Raw genomic sequence first — 21,466 nt, 5'->3', positions numbered from 1 at the left:
CGCAACACATTGGAATCAACACTGTGTTCACCATGTCTACTACAATGCTATACTGCTATCGCACACTGCATTGTTTCCTAGCTAAGTTTGGGAACTGATGGAAACAATCTGTACAGGCCCAGAGTCAGGTAAAGTCTGCTCTGCCACATGAGGCCAAATAAGTTGATGTTTGAATAAATAAGTGGCAAAAGTGACACTAAAGCCCTAATCAAAACTCAAACCAGACTGGAAGCCACACAGCACTTTATTATTATTACAAAAGACAATAATATGAAATTACATCATCACTGAATGTTGTGCACAGAAGGTTTCATACAAGTGGTATGTATGCAAAGCAACCAGCCTTGTGTGAACTGTGCATCACTTGTTAACGAGGAAGTATTTTTGCAGCAAAAATTCAAATGTGTACACATGACAATAGCTCAATGGAAGCTCATTCCATTCACAGATTAGTTGCAATTTAACTTGCAAAGTTACAGCAGATGCATGTTAAGTTAGCAAGAGGCTGAATACAGAGGCTGCTTCATATCTACCCATACAGGCACTTTTTCTCAGAAAGGATGTTTTGGTCCTCTTATTGTAAAATACATTTTACATAAACCAATAAGGAGAAGAGAATGGCGAACCTTGCGCTACCTGAAAGCTGCTGTAAAATGGAGGAAATAAACTCTTATTTCAGAATTTCAAATGATAACATGGGAAAAAACTACTGTTGAAAAGAATTCTCAAAATTAGCTTTTTTTGACAATAAAAATATTCTTGTATTTTGTGCTGGTCAGTGATGTCATGAATATACTCTTTTGGGGGCTGACAATTTGAACACTAGTTAAGGAAAGAAAAAGAAAGGTTGTAGGATAACGGACGTGCTTTCTTATGTTTTTCTTACATTTTTATTTTGAACACGAAATATGCACTTTTAACACTTATTACGAAAAGTTACATATTTTTCTGTTTCAGTTTGTGGTAATATGCCTGATCTTCTTAGGGAAGAAATCAGAAGGAATTAAAACCTGCCCTTTGTGAATAACTCTGGGATACTCTCAGAAAGCCCAGAGGAAGCGAGCATCCATATCAGCCACCCACAAAGGGTCACAAGCAGAACAGGGGCTGAGGATCTCAAAAAGACTAAATTCATGTTGAATGACAAATATACACTGAAATTCCTTGAAACAGATCTAGACCAAATAATGAGGGTAAAGAAAGTCAATTACCTTGCTGAGACCGTAACAGAAAATGGACTGGAAAAGGCTGTGATAGGTAATCAGACCACAAAAATGGAAAGAGCATATGGGCTACAATTCCATGGTACTAAAAGTTGTTAGGATAGGGTCTTCCACAAGTAAGGGCTGATGTCTACAATTCTAGGACATTCTTTCTGATACCCTCCTTGTCCAAATGATCAGCAACACCAGTTTCCTGTGAGTGCGACATGGCCAGGAGTCCAGAGAAAACCTACAGTGAAATTTAGATAGAAGTCTCCGAACCTTGATAGTCCATCTAAATCAGGGCCAAAGACAGCAAGATAAGACTTCACGTGTGCAGTCCAAGGCCCAGCCTATCAATGGTCCAGTGGCTATTTGCAGCAAAAGAGGCAGTTTAACAATCTACTGTCACAATCCTTTAAAATGAATGGGAATGACAGAAGAGACGGATGAGAATTCTCAGTTTGCATAAGCGATGGGTAGTGCTCATTTGCTATGAAACAACATTATAGTACCACTCAGAAGGAATATAAACTTTTAGATGACAATGAAAGAGCAAAAAATTAAAAAAACTGACAGATTGGATTCATTGTTCTGTACATCGAAAAGCACTTGGTGCTGAATTTCCAGGCATGGAACACTTGAAGAAATTGGTGGCATGAATAGTAAAATTTATGAAGTCACGCCCATTATTCCATTTTCATTTGCAACAGTTTTCAATGGAAATGAATGAAGAGTATGGAGATTTCATACATTACTGCAAAGTGCATTGGTTAATTCAAGGGGCATGCCTGGAACAAAATCTTGTTATTGTTGAATTCATGAAGGAAAAAGGAGTGCAGGAACGAAAATTAGAATATCCAGAATGCATTGCAGACTTTGCATTTCAAATGGACTTGACTGCACACTGTCCACGGTAAGACACTGCAAGGTAACTACTTTCTGATTTGATGGTGATGCATTTAAAAGGAAAACTCTGACAAAGAAAATCCAGTTTCCTAAGCTCACTGGCATTAAGGAAAGCACGAGATTTGATAAATTCATTGTAGCCATGCAAGAATTACAATGATAGTTTTATAAAGGTTTTGAGGATACTGTCAGTCTTACAATTGTTTTTGAGCTGTTTTTGAGACCATTTGCCTGTGTAGATGTAACTGATTGACCTGCAAGGTAATTCCAGTATTTTTATTTGACTGCTTTACACTCATCACCAATGATTCCGCTTAATGTCCTGCTGCAGCTGACAGCAGTGATCCACCTTCAATTTACATATAATTCCAGTATTAATTACAACAATTTTGCATTAAAACAGTCCATATTGCTTTTCTAAAGTAGGTTTCCCAAGTCTCCATAATGAGATTGTAGGAGTGTTAAAGTATTTCAATAAGATTCTTAAATTTCTCCATACGTATTTTATGATGAAATAAATCTCGGGTGAACAGCCTGGTATGAGTGTGCATAGGACAAAATATTTTGGCAATCAACCACATTGCCGTCATCAGGTGATGATGGCAACGTGGTCGATTCCCGAAATATTGTGTCCTATGCACACTCATACCAGGCTGTTCACCCGAGATTTATTTTGTGATATTTCAATAGACATATTTTGTGAAAGGCCTTTTTTCAATCATAAAACTAAATAAGTCACAATTGTGTAGTAACTTGAATGTGAAACTCTGTGAAATTGTCTGCATCTGTCTGTATGCCAACAGTCTGTACCAGATAAATTATGTCTTCAGCACACCAAAAATAATTAATACTGAAAACTTGCTTTGTTTGTGATCTATGTTGTTGGACAATATGAAATATAAAAGCAAGTCATATGCATTCCGACTGTACTGCCATCCATGTAAATGTGGCATGTACACTGTTTTTCCCTCTCCCCCTCCTCGTGCCCAGACAGTGTGGCGTGGCAGTGGGGGAAATGTGGTGTGAGGCTCAGGACTTCGGCACCCGGGCCCAGGTATGACCTGCAAGCTGAAATCTCTTGGCCATCCCTGATATAAATCATCCATTCACCATACGTTCAAAACATTTGTAGAACAAACAGGGTGATACAGCCGTCCATTGGGTGGGGGACTCACGTTCATGCCAGATGCATTTAAAAAGTGTAAGAATATTATGTATGTATTCTGCTGGGGCGCTGAGGAGTACCTATTGACTGTATGCTTCTGAGGGTTGAGAATTTATTTTCTTCTATGGAGATTGAAGGCAGGTGGGTAACTTTCTGATACTGAAGCCTGTACAGAGAACAACTGTTATTTGTTCAGCAATCATGGTGATGCCAGGTTGACTGGTGCCATCCTGATAGCTTTCAAGGACACTATATGATAACTGGTGCCTGTAAATACAGCATAATTTGTTCCATAACTGAGAGGAGGAGGTCAGAGCTGCAGTGGTGGTTACAAATGTTTCCAAACATTACTTCTTGTGCTTTTTAATTAGATAGTGGGCCTGGTTCAGAGCCTTTTGAAGGTGATAAGGGTACCCCTCAATAGATATGTTTAAATTGATTAAGTGCCATTCTGAGATTTTTAATAACTGCAGCTATTTCATGGGTCTACCGTGGCATACAATTCTGGTAGAAAGGCCCTGAAGAGAGAGGGATTGCCGCTTTTGTCATCTGTAATATCACAGCAGTAGTGTGTCAGAGGATAACTTCACTTTCTCAATGACAGGGAAATTGAAGGTTTAGGGAAATAGTGGATCTATGTTATTTAGGAGTCTTTAAATTCCTGCACGAAGGGCTTTCTGATGGGTATCAGTCTAGCAAAGAAATAATGATCAGGAATGATCACTCTCATAAATCATTATGCAACTACTAGCAAATGGACAGGGGAAAGCTAGGGGTACACAGTTAGAGATCAATAGCCAAGAACATACCATATGTTGGGCTAAAAGGTGTGGGAGGCTTGAGTTTAAAACACAAAGATGAAACCAAAAAAATACCTGTACTAGAAGCCTATACTGTCTCACAGAGAGAATTCTGAACTGCCTCACAAAGAATTGTGAGCATTAAAATCCCCTAGAATGAATAGGAGTGGAATTAGTTGCAGGATCAAATCTGTGATCAGCTGGTGTGTGACCCACGTGGAGGTAGATAAATTCTACAGAGCCTAAGATCAATGTGTGTTCATGTAGATTCAGTTACTGCTTCCAATGAAGTACTGAGCGGAACCTCTTCATAAAAATTCGTCTTGTGGATCAATGTGCTAACTCCACTCAATGCCGTACCGTATCAGCTTGATTTTTGTCATATACTTTACAATGTTTGAAAATAGAAGATTAGTCCACTGTGCATTGGATTTCCTGTGGAGCTACAGCAACTGCTGCGTGGAGTGCTACTAAGTGTTCCAAGTTCAGTGGGATGGTAGAAGTAGCTGATGCAGTTCTACTTTTTAATCACTGTGTGCATTTAAGGGGTAGGGGGGATGAGAATAAATGGTGATAATTTATGTGAATATTCAATGTAAGCCAGTATCACCTGTTGTCAGGGACTGTTGTCAATTTGTATATTTCTATATATGATAATGGGGACACGCAGAGTCGCTGGGATTATTGGAGCAGTCTTTCCCTTCAGTTTCTTCTTTCCTCTTACTTTGTTTGGGGGATTTCAGTTCCATTTTGGAAATGTCTGGGTGGGTTTCTAGAACTTTCCTCCACACCCCTTTCAGCCTCTGGCTGTTCTCAGGACATGAGGCGAAAGAAGTTTTTTTCCCCAAGGAGCTGGAAGAGCGACCAAAATCAGAATACCCATGTCCGCACAGTCCACATCAAAGAACCTCCCATGGTTTACGAGTAGGGAGGAAAAATAGTTAGTCATGGGGGATGACTGCAGCATACTGTAAGAATAAATGTTGCAATGGCTAATGGACAATGTGCCTGCCATGCATGAGCTCAAAAAGGGGTTTTTAATCCCTGCACGAAGTCAAGAGTCACACTGGACGTAATATCTGAGAGCTGCATTATGCTACAGTCAACTCTATCTTTACTGCTAGTCCATCAAACGATGTCCAACTGCCCTGCTGACAATGTACAAATTCTCCTGGGTACACCTTGCAATCCAATATCTGATATCACTACCTCTGTTTCGCAATCCAACTACAACCATCCCGCTTCTTGAGGTCTTTTCCACGATTTCACAAGAAGCTGTGAAAGACAGGCATTTCTTTTATTCAACAAATGCTTTTCATTAAGTCAATAATTATTATCTTACTTAAGTAACAGAGATACCAGAAGGTAATCCGAAAGCAGTGTACATTCTTAATGGTGCAAGCCAGGAAACTGAAATTTTATAGGATTATTTTTTTCACACTTAATCTACACCTAAACATCGTTTCCTGTTCTTGCGGTATGACACTATGGATGATCAACGTAAAACTTTACCATGTCAAAGCGCAGTGTTTGGTTTCCTCTGCAATGCTGTGAATAGGAGAACAACTGAACAACATTGATTCTTTGAACAGCTTACATTAGCAACAGCTACCATTAATCAAAATCGTGTTTTTTGGTAGCTTCAAATGTGTCTAAATTTTAGCCTCTGGGAATGTCAAACTTCAGATACAATATCAACAATCACAGTGTATATATAATCACTGATAAATTAGGCACAAATAACACCACAGAACCGTACCATTTATTCTTGCTCAAGCCGCAAAATACTTTCTGAGCAAAGAGGCCACAGTTAAATGCAAAGGACACCAATTTGCTTCAAGATAATAGAAGACCACATGCTGCACAAGGGACTGTACAGAAGATCAGCTAGATGTGAGCGATAGGTGTCACAACTTCTATACAATTCCTAACTGTCATCAACAGATTATTCTTTTTTTTTTTTTTTTTTTTACAACTGATGGCTCAACGGTGTGGGATACAGCTCCAGCAATGACAACACACTCATTATGTGTATGAGAAATAATGCAATAGCCAGAGACCCTAACTTTGGCAGAATGCCTTTTTAATGTGATAAATCTATCTTCAATTTGAATATCAATTTGTACGATGTACATCTCTGTCACTGAAATACCACAATCATATGTTGCGTTCTTCTGCCTTTTTTTATATTTGTTGTGCATGGTTACTAGTATCTCCTGATGGTAAAATTCTTCTGTGCAAAATATGAATGCAGTCAGTGTGCTACAGAAAGAAATATTTCATTTCTCAATATATTAGTACACTCAAACCCAAGGCTAGTAGGAAGAAGCTTTCTTTGCTTTCAACGGCAACTGCAACATTTAGGTTAGGTTAGGTTAGGTTAGGTTAGGTTAGGTTAGGTTAAAATCACAACTTGGATTCAACTTGTGTAATGCTTTTAACGGAGTAGGATTCTCTTTGTGGAAACTACAGAATCCTAGAGTAAAGTTTGCAAAAAAATTACTCAAGTGAATGTTATGATGAAGTAATGAAAATCATCAACAATGAATAAGTAAAAGATAAAGAGATTTGGATTTCAATTGACAAGTCAAATGACCTACGGGTAGTACCAGCTGGTTATAATTACACTTTCCCTATTTATCACATTATAACACCAAAACTAATTACCGTACAAGTATCAAACTTGGTAGCATTAATATCAAGGACATGGGGAAGAGAAATAATGCAGAATCAATTCAATTGAAACACTTTTAATGTGCTGCTATGGTATATCATGCCATTACATACCAGTACCATTACTGCTACAAAAGGGGCTCAAATATGGTGCCCATAAGAGTCTGAAAGTACAGGACTGCTTCTGCACAGCACAACAAAGCATGTCCATAGCTATGCTGACTACCTCTCTTGATATACTACGCTTCAGATCAGCACATGTGTACACATTCCCCTGGTAAACCCTGTCCTTCAGGTAGCCCCACAACCAGAAATCACAGGGAGTAGGATCAGGTGACCGTGCCAGCCAAGCATTTGGAAACGATTGGCTGATAATTCGATCATTTCGAAATGTGTTTCAGAGAAACAAGTGAGCTTCACAACCAATGTGCAGTGGGACCCCATCTTGCATGAAAACTGTTGAGTTCAATGCATCTCTCTCCTGTAGGGCAGGTATGACATGCTGGTGAAGCATATCACAGTAACGTTGGCCAGTCACACTACACGTCCTTGGTCGTTGAGTGCCAACCTGTTCAAAAAAGAATGGACCAATTATGAAGGTAGACATTAAGCCACACTATACTGTGATACGTTCACCATACAGAGGAACTTCACACAGACTGGAGGTGAAGGTCCTCACACACAGCAATTCTGTGTGTTTACCTCATCCATCCAAGAAAAATGAGCTTCGTCTGTCCATAGGGTGGTCCAGGGCCAGCCCTCGTCAACTTAAATCCTTGTAAGAAAGTGGAGAGCGAAGACAACATGTCGTCATGCACCCTGTGGTGCAAGATGCTGTACAATATGGATCTTGTACAAACACCATTTGAGAATTGCTCGAAGCATCTTCTGTACAGCAGACAATAGGATGTTCCAACTGTCGTGACACAACATGCGCACTGCCTCATGATTGGTAACTGTACACAGCTTTGTCTGCCACAGCAACAGCAATATCATCAAACACCTATGGTGCAACCGGTCATCAACCTCTTCCCAGAGTGACGGCCAGTTCTCCAGTTGATTCGAATTACTTCATCATGCTCCACACAGCAGGTGGAGAAAGAGGACCCTTCTGTAATCCTTTCAGCAGCCGATATTTTCGAAGTGCAGCTGGAGCATTACTGTTGTTTTGATAATAGAATTTCGCCAATAATGCCCTTCTCCTTTTGTCGAAGCTCATGTTAACACATCAACAAGTGCACTATGACTGGTCAGGTGTGTGAGACTATGTATCACGATGACTGATTACGGCACCTGGTGGCCATAGTTGTAACTAGACCGTGGCGCTGTGGCACATGGATATCATGTACCCCATACTCTGGACATTAATGCTTCCAAGTTTGGTACTTGTACAGTAATTAGTTTCCATATTACAATATGTTAAACAGGGAAAGTTTATATATAGCCACCCGGTATTGCCAGTCACTGTTGGACTGTTACATCCTTCAGCCAGTCACTGTTGGACTGTTACATCCTTCAGAAGATGAATCAATAATAGCATTCCTGCTTGCAACAGAGTGTCTGGGAAAAGTTAACAATCCAATTGTCGCATAGTTACTTATCAGTTCATTACAGTTATTGTGGCCTGAAGAAATTTTCAGTAAATTAATGTATTACTTTTCATCTTAGATTCTGTACCATACATGAAAAAAGATTGGGACAACTTTAAAAGTGCTACTGCAAAACATGCTTCATGCAACCTGTGTAGCACATTGGCTTCACATTGTGTCAAAAAAGATATGAAACTTGTTTCCAAATGTCAACAAACTGATTTCAAGTATTAAGATCTTTGTGGAAGCCCCCGTCAGGGATTCAGATATTTATAGATGTTGTACAAAATATACCTCTACTGCCTCCACTATCATAACAAGATGGGGGACGTGGATTTTGGCAACAGTTTACTATGCTTCAAATTACTCCAGTATCAATTTGTCATTGCTCTGGAGAATGAAGCATCTCCAACAGCAGTAGCAAAGAAATTCCTTGAATCTTCGGAAGTGAGGTGTGACTTAATTTTCATTGTAGCTGAGTTTGCTTTCATGCCTCAAGTGATCTGCCAGCTTCAAGAAATAGGACAGCTTTGACGAAGTCAGTGAAAATTGTGGATCACATTGTGCAAAAACTGGAGAGTGTGCCAGAGAAGTGTGGTTCATTAGTTAAGGAAAAGTGTAAAATGTTTTTTTTTTTTTCGAAAAACCTGATCTTGACAAACTTAGTAACATTTAAAAAATTCCAAGGTGACAATTCTATTGCAGTAGAGAGGGATCTTACAATAGTTCAATGTTTTATATTTGCTCAAACTAACTCTTGTAGATGTTGAGAGATCATTTTCTCAGATGAGAAATGTATTGTCTCGCACGAGAGTAACATGACTCTAGAAATTTTCAAAAAGTATTTGGATGTTGTCATATGCCACAAATAAGCTGATAAGGCATTGATATTTATAGGCTTTAAAGAAACATTTTCATTTTTTATCAACATACTATTAAACTTTAAAGTTACTTTAAAAATGTAATACAACACCATGTTAAAATATATATGTTGACTGTGTGGCTGTCTGAATACTGCAATCAAGTAAATAAATAGGCATTATGCGAGATCTCTTTTTATACTGCCTTTTTTAGTTATTTATACTGCCACTTTGCCTGCCTACTTTAATGATTCATAATGCCTAAATGTCCAGTCTCTCGTAATAACCAGACTTAAAATTGCCTTTCAAGTGTTCATTAATGTCGTGGAAACAAAAAGGGCTGTGTTGCAGCGAATCAGTTCAAAATTATTGAAGCTTTCATGGCCACTTGTTGACAAACAGCCTGTTGGCTTCTGTCTTGGGTTCTATGGCTGACAGTTGTTTGATGATTTTTCTAACATTTTGCCAGCACGAGTTGCTGCCACTGTCAAAGCTACACCCTTCGTTACTGGTGGCAAAACTAGAGTCAAGCTCGTGGCCACAGTGGATCACAGGAAATACAAATCCATTAATGAAGGCCTCTTCTCTTCTCTTCTCTTCTCTCACTGCAGACATACAGAGGAATTTACACATCACAGAAGCCACACCACCTCAGCTATGTGGATTAGCAAATATTTACAAAGACCACAAAGATAATATTCCACTATGACTGGTCATGAGTGCTCCTGGCTCACCGACATAAAATGATGAAACACTTGGTCTCTCTGGTTCTGCCACACGTGGAAAAGACCGACACATACAGAAAAGGCTCAGAACATTGCACTGAGAAGCTGAAGAAACTCAAACTTAGACCGCAAGACATCCTTGTCAGCTCTGATGAAGTTTCCTTGTTTGCCAAAGTGCCACTCAGTGATTCTCTGGAGCATACCATTCCCATATTCCAGCATGCCATCACTAAGCTTTTTCATGCATGTCTTACCACAAGCTATTTCATATGGAATGGCGATTTCTACGAATCACCTGGAAGGCATAGCCATGGGCACACCACTCCTTCTAGTAGTGGCCAATTTGCTCATGGTAAAGGTGCATCATGACACCTTCGTGGCATGGAGTCATGGAGAGGAACAGCACAGTGACTTCCAAAGATAACTGACCAGAGCCCATGCCAACATAAAATTTACTATGGAGATAGAAAAGGACTAACGCCATCCAGATTTGTTGGTTACAGGGATGGTGAGAACTGACACACATGGACTGATACCTGCACGTACTGTCGCATCACCACCCGAGCCCGAAAAGAGACTTGATTATTGTGCTCATAATGCGTGCAGAAAGTGTCACTTTGGAAGAAGAAATGTCGGGTATGGCCTTTTTGCCACACATTCCCAAGATGACAGAATCGGCCATATGTTGCACAGACATGGCATACAGACTATTTCTAAACCAACACAAAATATCAAAGAGTGTTTCAGATCAGTGAAAAGCTAAAGGTACAAACTTCCAATATCCATATCACAAGGTAGCTCTGAAAGAATGAGCTAACATAAACATTGTGTGACAGAGCGCTAAAGTCACTGCCCATGCCTCTCTGGCATTTGCATGAGGCTCATTCGAGCTCATGATGTAACCTGATAACAGTGACAAGGTTGCCTATGTCTGTACGTGTGGTACATTCAAGGTCACAATGTAATCTGACACCCTGCCAATGAATCTTGGACAGTTGTGTGAAACGAAGGTGGTGGGCACATGAAGGTCACCCTTCAATGTGCAAGTTCTAGCCCAGATAATGATCTAAGATAAGGTTATCCTCCCCCCTGATCATGGCCAATAGAGTGACAGGAAACCATACGCCCCCCCCCCCCCCCCTTCTCCCTGGGTCAATAAGGCGGTGGAAGGCGGTAAATATCATCATAATTTATAAGGTGGGAGACTTTGACATTACATTGAGTGGCTGAATGCCATGAAATTTTCTGTAAGCATTCCCCCCTCCCAATGTAATTTGCTCTAATTATACCATCCCCCCCCCCAATTATAGAAGTTTCAATTCTAAGATATATGCAAATATGTGATCTTAAATGTTTAATAATTATCCAGTGCACTGTTTTAACAAAATACTCTGATATGCTCATCAAATAATTTCTGTACTGCTTTATTTAGCAACAAATACACTCCTGCAAGTACCTTCGTAAGCATACTGACATATTACCACATCCCTCCATTGTTACATATAATGTGTTACAATATTGTTGATTATCTGTCAGTATTCCAAAGAAAAGCACGTAAGTACAAGACTGATCAATTACCAAGTGCAATATTTTTTTTTAATTATGTCAATACCCCGTGTTAAACAATTAGCACAATGCATTATTATAACAAATACTTCCATATCTCGTGTAAAAGAAATAGCTAATTGCAAGAAATATATTATCCCTGCATTATTAGTGTGTGGTGTCACTATAAGACTTCCTTGGAGGAGCCTGACACTGCAGGGCTATAGCATACTCATAAACAGTCTCAACTGTAAAATATCACATTGCTAAATTCACAATGTAAGCAATTTCCAGCATAGGATGGGGATAGGATAGACAACCAATATATTCAAAACAAACTACAAAAATATCGTCTTCCCAGTCCACAGGAATCTCACCATAGCATGGCAGTGTGTGGTAGCCCAGAGCTAAGTGCAGCTGCCGCTGTCCCCAGTGAAAAGTTAGCGTGACTATTTGCTCTGCACAGAGCCACTCTGAGACAGCCAAAGCTTCTTTATCTTGTGTATATACACTGTCTACATCAGGGGTAGCACCATCACACATGTATCTACAACCAACAGGATTCAACTTGTGAACAACACACCCATGGGCTGCCACAAACATCCTAAATATACATTATAAACAGATAATGTCAGCGCTATGTTGCTCCTGCTAACAGTCTAGCATTCCACACACTGGCGCACATGCCTCATAAAGATATCAGTCGCACTATACTTCAGGGCCACGCTGATTCTTCAAGACACTCACCCACCAGTAGCAGCACTTACATGCTATCAGAAGCAGCCAGTCTAAATCCTAAGGTATTCCCAGTCATGAGTTGTTATTAAAATGATTACATCACAAGTGAACAATCACGCATCAGTGTACTATTCCTTTGTTGTTTTCCTAAAACTCATTCAGCTACAAAATTTCTGGATCCCAACAATTTCCACATATAGTGAAGAACTGCTATAGGTCTGCATCCCTTACTGAACACAAATATATAAAACATGCAAACGTCTTGGAGGCTGGAAGCACTCCCAACATCCAGGAACATTAATTTCCAAGTGGTTATTTTGTTAGCACTCACTCATTTTAAACTATATCCATCTCCACAGACAAGTAATTTTGCAGTAACTACTGTTTGGTGTATGGATTTGTCAGTCATATCACAGTGCTGGCAGTAGGAATGACTTGTCAGTTTAAGTTTATCTGTACCAGTAGCACAATTTCTGGGAAGGTGCAGCTGCTGCTAGTGCATCACTGCAATATGTGATGCTGACAAGATTAAATCATTTATAAAATACATATATGGCTCAGCACATCTATGAGATTGTGGATTCGCCCATACTGTCTTCCAGTTTAAGTCTCTGTGTTTAATCTGGCATGGAGTTTCCTTCTAAATGTTTACGATTATTGTGTTTGTTGACTTTCATTGGAAATCTTATCTAATATGTACAGTGAAGTTATTAAGGCTAGAGATATAGTTGCTGGCATCAGTCTGTCACCTATTTTTCTACTGTGGTAACCCCACGTAGTCTTTAGTAAAGCTGAGTGACGACGAACTAGCAGGCAGTTTCAGTGTATTTATATTAAGACTTTTCACAACAAGAATGGTATGTACTTTCTATCAATGGGCATGACCTGTGCAACACATCAAATTTTTGGACAGGCCTAGTATGTTGACATGTTCAGTCCTTTGAATGACATTGTTAAATGTGATTTGCAAACAAAAAAAGTGTTATTTATGACAAAAAAAACATAATATCAAACTCAGAATATGTCGAAACGACAAATAAATGAACGTGGACTGCAGAAAAGTCCAAAAACAGAACATGAAACCGTCAAAAAAATGAAAAACAAAAACAAAGCACTAGAAACGGTGCACTAGATACATTGAATACGTTTTGAGCACCAGCCTCAGCCAGTGAAACAACGAATAATGTAGGCGAAAGTAAATATAATGAGTCCTCCGATAAAGGCCGAAACAGAAAGATTCTAATGCCTGGAAGCACAAAAAAGTTATTACTGTATGCGGACAGCCACAGAAAAAGCCTTTCAGCTCCCCTTCATGAAGCTTTACACAACGAATATTCAGTATTTGCAAAAGTTAAACCCGGAGCTACATTAAGTACTGTAGTTGAGAATTTATCAAAAACAAACAATCTGAAAAAAGACGACCACGTTGTAATCATTGGCGGCGCCAACGATGATTACAAAAACAAGAGTAAGTCAGCATACGCAGTTTACAGGAAGTTATTGCCAAAACTGTACAACACAAATGTTACCCTAATAAACCTACCAGTGCGCAGTGGCCGTGTGTTAATACAGAAACTGTGTGCTATAATGTAGAACTGCAGAAACTATGAAAAAAACTAAATCATGTGCACTTGCTAGACATAAGTAAACTGAAACATGAAGAACATACCAGGCATGGACTTCACTTAAACAGAAATGGAAAGCTGAAGTTAGTGAACCAGATAATAAAACTTTGTAAGGGGCTGCATAAAACCACTGACCTAATCAGCTTAGATTATAATCACCATGTTTTTTAGCCTCAATTTCAAGCAATACAATTTTACTGAACTAAACTAATTGGATTGGAAAGATCCCTGTTCACATGCCGAAGAAACTGACTAGAAAGTGAGTAAATTGTCATTACAGTGCACAATATCACATCACAAAGTGTTGTAAAATATCAGTGCCCTTTAGGATAGTGCACCTAAAAATGCAGTATTTTAGGAATAAACTCAATTTGCTGCAAGTATTTGTGGGTGAGAATTCACCACACCTGTTAGTAATTACAGAACATGGACTAAAAGACAATGAAATTGAGTATTACAAATTAGATGGTTATGTGTTAGCAGATAGTTACTGCAGGCACTGACATAAAGGGGGCGGGGTGGCAATATTTGTAAATGAGCATCTTCAATTTAAGAAAATTTCATGTGTTGAACAATATTGCAAAGAAGGAACAATCAAAATGGCTGGTGTTGTGGTCCACATAAACAAACACCATACAAGCAGGTTAGCTAAACATAAAGTTATTGGTATGTACCACCCACCAAATACAGATGTGTTGTACTACCTAGATAGAGTAAACAGGGCTATTAAACAAACAGGCCCTACTGACCTTAGCATAGTTGGAGACTTAAATATTGATGCAAACTCCTGTAGTATAACCTATCTGAAAATAACAGATATATTAAACTCTTATATAATCTCACAGATATAGTGAATTCCGACACTGGAGTAACAGAGTCAAGCTCCAGTAAGATAGACTATGTCACAGTCATCAAAAATGAAAAAGACAGTGTTGACTTTCAAAGTGTTGATTTCCATTATTCAGGTCACTATTGTCAGGTGTTAGAATATTTAAGGTTTGGTGTACCAACAGCAACTAAGATAACTGACAAGAAGCGGATCCTGAATAGCACCAACATCAGCGCCTTCAAAACTAAGTTAGCAGAGGAGAAATGGGACACTATTTACCAAACTAAAGGGTCAGAAAACAAATGGGAAAAAATTTTATAAGACAGTGCTGAAGTATTTCGACAGCTGCTGCCCTCTCAAAGAAATAACCAGGCTATGGACCAACTCTCGTCTTGAAAGTAATTCTAGGCTGAAAATTACACCTAGGCTGATAAGTTAAGGCAGAATATATACGAATGGTTCAAATGGCTCTGAGCACTATGGGACTCCACTACTGTGGTCATTAGTCCCCTAGAACTTAGAACTACTTAAACCTAACTAACCTAACATCACACACATCCATGCCCGAGGCAGGATTCGAACCTGCGACCGTAGCAGTCGCGCGGTTCCGTACTGCGCGCCTAGAACCGCGAGACCACCGCGGCCAGCAATATATACGATCTTTACTGTTTATATAAGTAAACAAAGCTACATATATTTAAGGAAAAGTACAATCAAGCCAAAAAAAATTTTAAAACAGTCCTTTTACACTTGTGGAAACAGTTAAACAATGCTGCAATAGAGCGTTCAGCCAACATAGGTAAAGCATCCTGGAGACTAATCAGTAAACATCGTAAAGCCACCAGCAAGAGACACAGTAAACCAGTTAGCATTAGACATTAAGGCCATCTAGTGATAGATCCAAATGAAGTATGTAATTTATTCAATGAGCATTTTATTTCGCCTTTTGACCAACCAGCCCCTATTATAAATCTACAGGCTGGCACACCAAATGATGTCACGGATGGTATAGAGTTCGAATTTATGGAGGTGAATCAACAGGAAATGTTTAACACAATACAAATGCTAAAAAACAAGCATTCATCTGGATGGGATGGTATCACAAGTATGTGTTAAAGAAATAGTCCAATGAAGTAACTAAACCCCTTACCTATCTTCTCAACTGTAGTATTAGTGAAAACATATACCAAAATGCCTTAAAAATAAGTGTAATTCAGCCAATCCATAAGAAGGGAAGTAAAGAAGAAGTTTCAAATTATAGACCAATATCACTAATCCCTACTTTCAGTAAAATATTTGAAACAGTTATCCTATCACAACTCACAACATTTTTCTCAAGAGACAAAATGCTTACAGAATCGTAGCATGGGTGTAGAAAATACCTAAGCACGACCACTGCAGTTACCAGTTCCTTCCAAGAAGTATATGCAATATAGAACAGGATATGCACACAGCTGGAATATTCCTTGACCTGAGCAAAGCTTTTGACTCAGTGAACCATGAGCTTCTCTTAAAAAAACTGTGAGCGTACAATATCACTGATGCACCAATGAAACTTCTATCCATCTATCTGTTGAACCGGAAACAGTGTACTAAACTTACACATCAAATTGACAATAAGATCTTAACTTTTAAATCCACAAGTGAAACAGTGAGACAGGTAGTCCCTCAAGGCTCAATTCTTGGAACTTTCCTCTTTTTAGCATATATTAATCATGTTGTACACCCCATTAACTCACACACTGTAAATTATGGTGATGACACCTCAGTTTTATTTCATGGTAAAGCTTGTGAGAAACTGACATTTTCAGCAAGTAATAGAATACTAGAATTAAGTTCATATTTTCATGCACAAGGATGAAAGGTCAGTGTAAATAAATCCCCAACTGGCAGCTCACAGCACTCATGTGTAAATGCGGTATGCGGTATAGTGGCAGTGGAAGCAAACGAGTGTAAATTTCTAGGGGTCCACCTGGCTCAAACTTTCGGTGGAAAGTCAGTAATGGGCTGTATCTTCTTAGCTAACTGTCCAAAATGGTACCCACCCACATGCTTAAAACTGTGTATTATGGATCAATCTATCCTCATCTTAGCTGCTGTAGAGAAATATGGGGTTGTGTTGCAGACATTCACCTTAACAGAGTACTATTGCTACAAAAAAAAGAGGGTTAAGGATTATACATGAACTAGACTATAAAGCCTCTTGCCGTAATGTTTCCGGACATCACAAGTACTTCACCATATACTCTTTGTATAAATTAATCACTTTTTTTGTCTCACAGAAAGCTGAAGTAACTAAATGAAGTGATATCCATGACCACAACACCAGGTCCAAAAGATAATTACTACCGACAAAGAACAAGATTAAAAATGATATACACTAATGGACTGATAAGGAATAATAAACTGCCAGAGTCCACGAAAAACAGTAATAAAAAGCAATTCAAATCAAAACTAAAATAATTCTTAATTGAAAAGTGTGTCTATTCACTCAACTAATTTTAAATGATCAAGTTTAAGAGATGTAAAATAATGTATAAAAAATAGTTGGCTGTATTATTATGTGTAAGATGTAATGATTTTGACAAGGATCAATTTACTGTTTAATTACTACCTGTAAGGCTAAGAGATAAATGTATTTTATGTTTGTAACTATACTTGACGTTTTCAAAAGCCATCATATTTATGACTCCATGGAAAAAAGAAAAAGAAAAAAATCTAAATAAATATTCACAGAATGAGATTTTCACTCTGCAGTGGAGTGTGCGCTGATATGAAACTTCCTGGCAAATTAAAACTGTGTGCCCGACCGAGACTCGAACTCGGGACCTTTGCCTTTCGCGGGCAAGTGCTCTACCAACTGAGCTACCGAAGCACGACTCACGCCCGGTACTCACAGCTTTACTTCTGCCAGTACCTCGTCTCCCACCTTCCAAACTTTACAGAAGCTCTCCTGCAAAGGTCTCGAGTTCGAGTCTCGGTTGGGCACACAGTTTTAATCTGCCAGGAAGTTTCAATAAATATTCAGTTTCCTTGTACTATTAGCTATCAGAGCACCTCTTACTTTTTATACCATTTCTTTTGGAAATGACATCAGTTAGGTCATGTATGCTTTTCCCTAGTTTCATGCCCAACACTTCCATTTCAACATATTCAGTAAATGTCAATGTCTTCCACTGAGACACAAGATCTGTGTTTTATCATTGTTCATAGTGACCCCACTGCTTCCTTGTAAAAATGTCAATCATATCCAAGATCCTTATGGTGTCTTGGGTTTCATATGTATTATGGTAACAGGTACTGATGGTGAAGTCATGTAGTCCTGGTATGTAGGAACTGACCACGTGGATTAATGGTTCTAAAGAGATTACAAACAATACCATTCCATTGATAATAGACAACCCTGTCTCACAGAATGTTAGACTGGGAAATGCTTCCATAAGATGTCAGTTTAGTAGCACTTTGGAAACCACTTGACAGTAATAAACCCATTTTTGATTGTAGAAATCTCAAATACTGTAACACGCTCCTTAGTACTGATGGCTGACTTTATTGAAGGCTTTCTCTAAGTTGATATTGTGCCTGATGCATATGCATATGTATCTTTGTAACAAGTGGTAGGCTTGCAGCTCAAATTGCATGGAATACTCAACACTTATTTTTGAGTGCACTTACTCTCTCAAAACCTGTTTTATAATTTGTGCAACACACCACAAATGAAAAAAGCACTTTAACCTGGTGCCACATGTCCTTGAGTTCCTCAGCCAGTTGGATGTATTTTTCAATTTTGTCTCCTGTTTTCTTCTGTATATTTGTTGTATTGGGTATGGATATTTCGATTAGTTGTGTTAATTTTTTCTGTTTATTGGTGCGTATGATGTCAGGTTTGTTATGTGGTGTTGTTTTATCTGTTATAATGGTTCTGTTCCAGTACAATTTGTATTCATCATTCTCCAGTACATTTTGTGGTGCATACTTGTATGTGGGAGGGTGTTGTTTTATTAGTTTATGTTGTATGGCAAGTTGTTGATGTATTATTTTTGCTATATTGTCATGTCTTCTGGCATATTCTGTATTTGTTAGTATTGTACATCCACTTATGATGTGATCTACTGTTTCTATTTGTTGTTTGCAAAGTCTGCATTTATCTGTTGTGGTATTGGGATCTTTACTAATATGATTGCTGTAATATCTGGTGTTTATTGTTTGATCCTGTATTGCAATCATGAATCCTTCTGCCTCACTGTATATATTGCCTTTCCTTAGCCATGTGTTGGATGCGTCTTGATCGATGTGTGGCTGTTAGATGATACAGGAGCTTGGCATGTAGTGTTTTCTTTTTCCAATTTACATTCATTGTATCTGTTGATGTTATGTGATCTAAAGGGTTGTAGAAGTGGTTATGAAATTGCACTGGTGTAGCCAATGTATTTATATCAGTGATTACTTTGTGTATTTTGCTAGTTTCTGCTCGTTCTATGAAGAATTTTCTTAAATTGTCTACCTGTCCATAATGTAGGTTTCTTATGTTGATATATCCCCTTCCTCCTTCCTTTCTGCTTAATGTGAATCTTTCTGTTGCTGAATGTATGTGATGTATTCTATATTTGTGGCATTGTGATCGTGTAAGTGTATTGGGTGCTTCTAGTTTTGTGTTATTCCATTTCACTACTCCAAATGAATAGGTCAATATTGGTATAGTGTAAGTATTTGTAGCTTTTGTCTTGTTTCTTGCTGTCAATTCTGTTTTCAGTATGTTTGTTAGTCTTTGTCTATATTTTTCTTTTAGTTCTTCTTTAATATTTGTATTATCTATTCCTATTTTTTGTCTGTGTCAGATATTTTTAGGCATTTGTTTTTTCCATCGCTTCTATGTAGTCGCTGTGGTTATCCAATATGTAATCTTCTTGTTTAGTGTGTTTTCCATTGACTATGCTATTTTTCTTACATTTGTCTGTTCCAAAAGCCATGTTTATATCATTTCTGAATACTTCTGTTATCTTTAGTAATTGGTTGAGTTGTCGATTTGTTGCTGCCAGCAATTTTAGATCATCCATGTATAGCAAATGTGTGATTTTGTGTTGGTATGCTCCAGTAATATTATATCCATAATTTGTATTATTTAGCATGTTGGATAGTGGGTTCAGAGCAAGGCAGTACCAGAAAGGACTTTATGAGTCTCCTTGGTATATTCCACGCTTAATCTGTATTGGCTGTGATGTGATATTATTTGAATTTGTTTGGATATTAAGCGTGGTTTTCCAACGTTTCATTACTATATTTAGGAACTGTATCAATTTAGGATCTACTTCGTATATTTCCAATATCTGTAGTAACCATAAGTGGGGTACACTATCAAAAGCTCTTTCGTAATCAATGTATGCATAGTGTAGCAACCTTTGTTTAGTTTTAGCTTGATATGTCACCTCTGCATCTATTATCAGTTGCTCTTTACATCATCGTGCCCCTTTGCAGCAGCCTTTTTGTTCTTCATTTATAATTTTGTTCTGTGTTGTATGTGTCATTAATTTCTGTGTAATGACTGAAGTTAATATTTTGTATATTGTTGGTAGGCATGTTATGGGGCGATATTTTGCTGGGTTTGCTGTGTCTGCTTGATCTTCAGGTTTCAGATAAGTTATTCCTTGTGTAAGTGTATCAGGGACTGTGTGTGGGTCTGCAATGTAACTGTTAAATAATTTAGTTAGATGTGAATGTGTTGAAGTGAACTTCTTTAGCCAGAAATTTGCTACTTTATCTTTTCCAGGGGCTTTCCAATTGTGCGTGGAATTAATTGCTTGTGTGACTTCATGTTGCAAAATTATCACTTCAGGTATTTGTGGTATCATCTTGTATGCGTCTGTTTCTGCTTGTATCCACTGTGCATGTCTGTTATGTTGTACCGGGTTTAACCATATGTTGCTCCAGCAGTGTTCCATGTCTGTTATATTTGGTGGATTGTCCATTTTAATGTGTGTGTTATCTATTGTCTGGTAAAATTTCTTTTGGTTTGTGTTGAATGTTTCGTTTTGTTTCCTTCTCTTTTCCCTTTTTTTGTATCTTCTAAGTCGTTTGGCCAATGCTTGTAATTTCTGCTTCTTTTCATCTAATTGCTGTATCGCTTCTTGTTGTGAGATTTTACCTAGCCTTACTTGTTTTTTTGTCTGATATTTCATTTCTTGTAAATTGTGTTAGCTGTCCGATGTCTTTTCTCAGTTTTTCTATTCTGATCTGTAGCCTGTGTTGCTATGCTGGTTTTGTGGGTTTCTTCTGTGTGTTGGTTGGTTCTGATCTCTGCTTAGTGTGTATATTTAGTGTAGTGAGTGTTTCTATATAAACCAGTAGTTGTAACTCTTCCATAGTTGTATTTTCATTTATTTTGTTGTGCATGATTGTGTTGATAGTTGTTATTGTTGTTTCAACTTGTGGGTTATTTGGTGGTCTATACAAGAATGGTCTAATGTCTGTATTTGTGTCTTTGTATTCTATATATTTCAGATAAAAGTTTTCTTCTATATCTAACATGTGTGTCACTTCTTGTTCTATTTGTGCTTGTTCTGGTGGCTGCCTTAAGATTTCATTTTCCTCTGATTGTTTAATTGATGCGTGTTGTTCTGTGTTTGTTTACTCTGGGATGTTTGAGTCCATTACTGTATTTTCTTCTTCTTCTGATTGCACATTATTTTGTTCCAGTATTTGTTGTACTTGTTGTTTGATGTTTTCTAATTCTGACTGGGGTATCCTGTTATTTTTTATTATTACACGGATCTGATCAGCTAGTCATAGTTCTGTTAAAAATTTTAATT

The 21,466-nt window shown here is 38.2% G+C and overlaps 1 protein-coding gene across 4 annotated transcripts in view; it reads right to left on the bottom strand.

Moving 5' to 3' along the window:
- Window positions 1-21,466, bottom strand: part of LOC126299431 (rho GTPase-activating protein 39) — a 319,731-nt gene that overhangs the window by 159,789 nt on the left and 138,476 nt on the right. The window lies entirely within an intron of this gene.

This window comes from Schistocerca gregaria, chromosome X (genome assembly GCF_023897955.1).
Source record: "Schistocerca gregaria isolate iqSchGreg1 chromosome X, iqSchGreg1.2, whole genome shotgun sequence".
Taxonomy (NCBI): Eukaryota; Metazoa; Arthropoda; class Insecta; order Orthoptera; family Acrididae; genus Schistocerca; species Schistocerca gregaria.
This window is presented reverse-complemented; position numbering and strand designations above follow the sequence as displayed.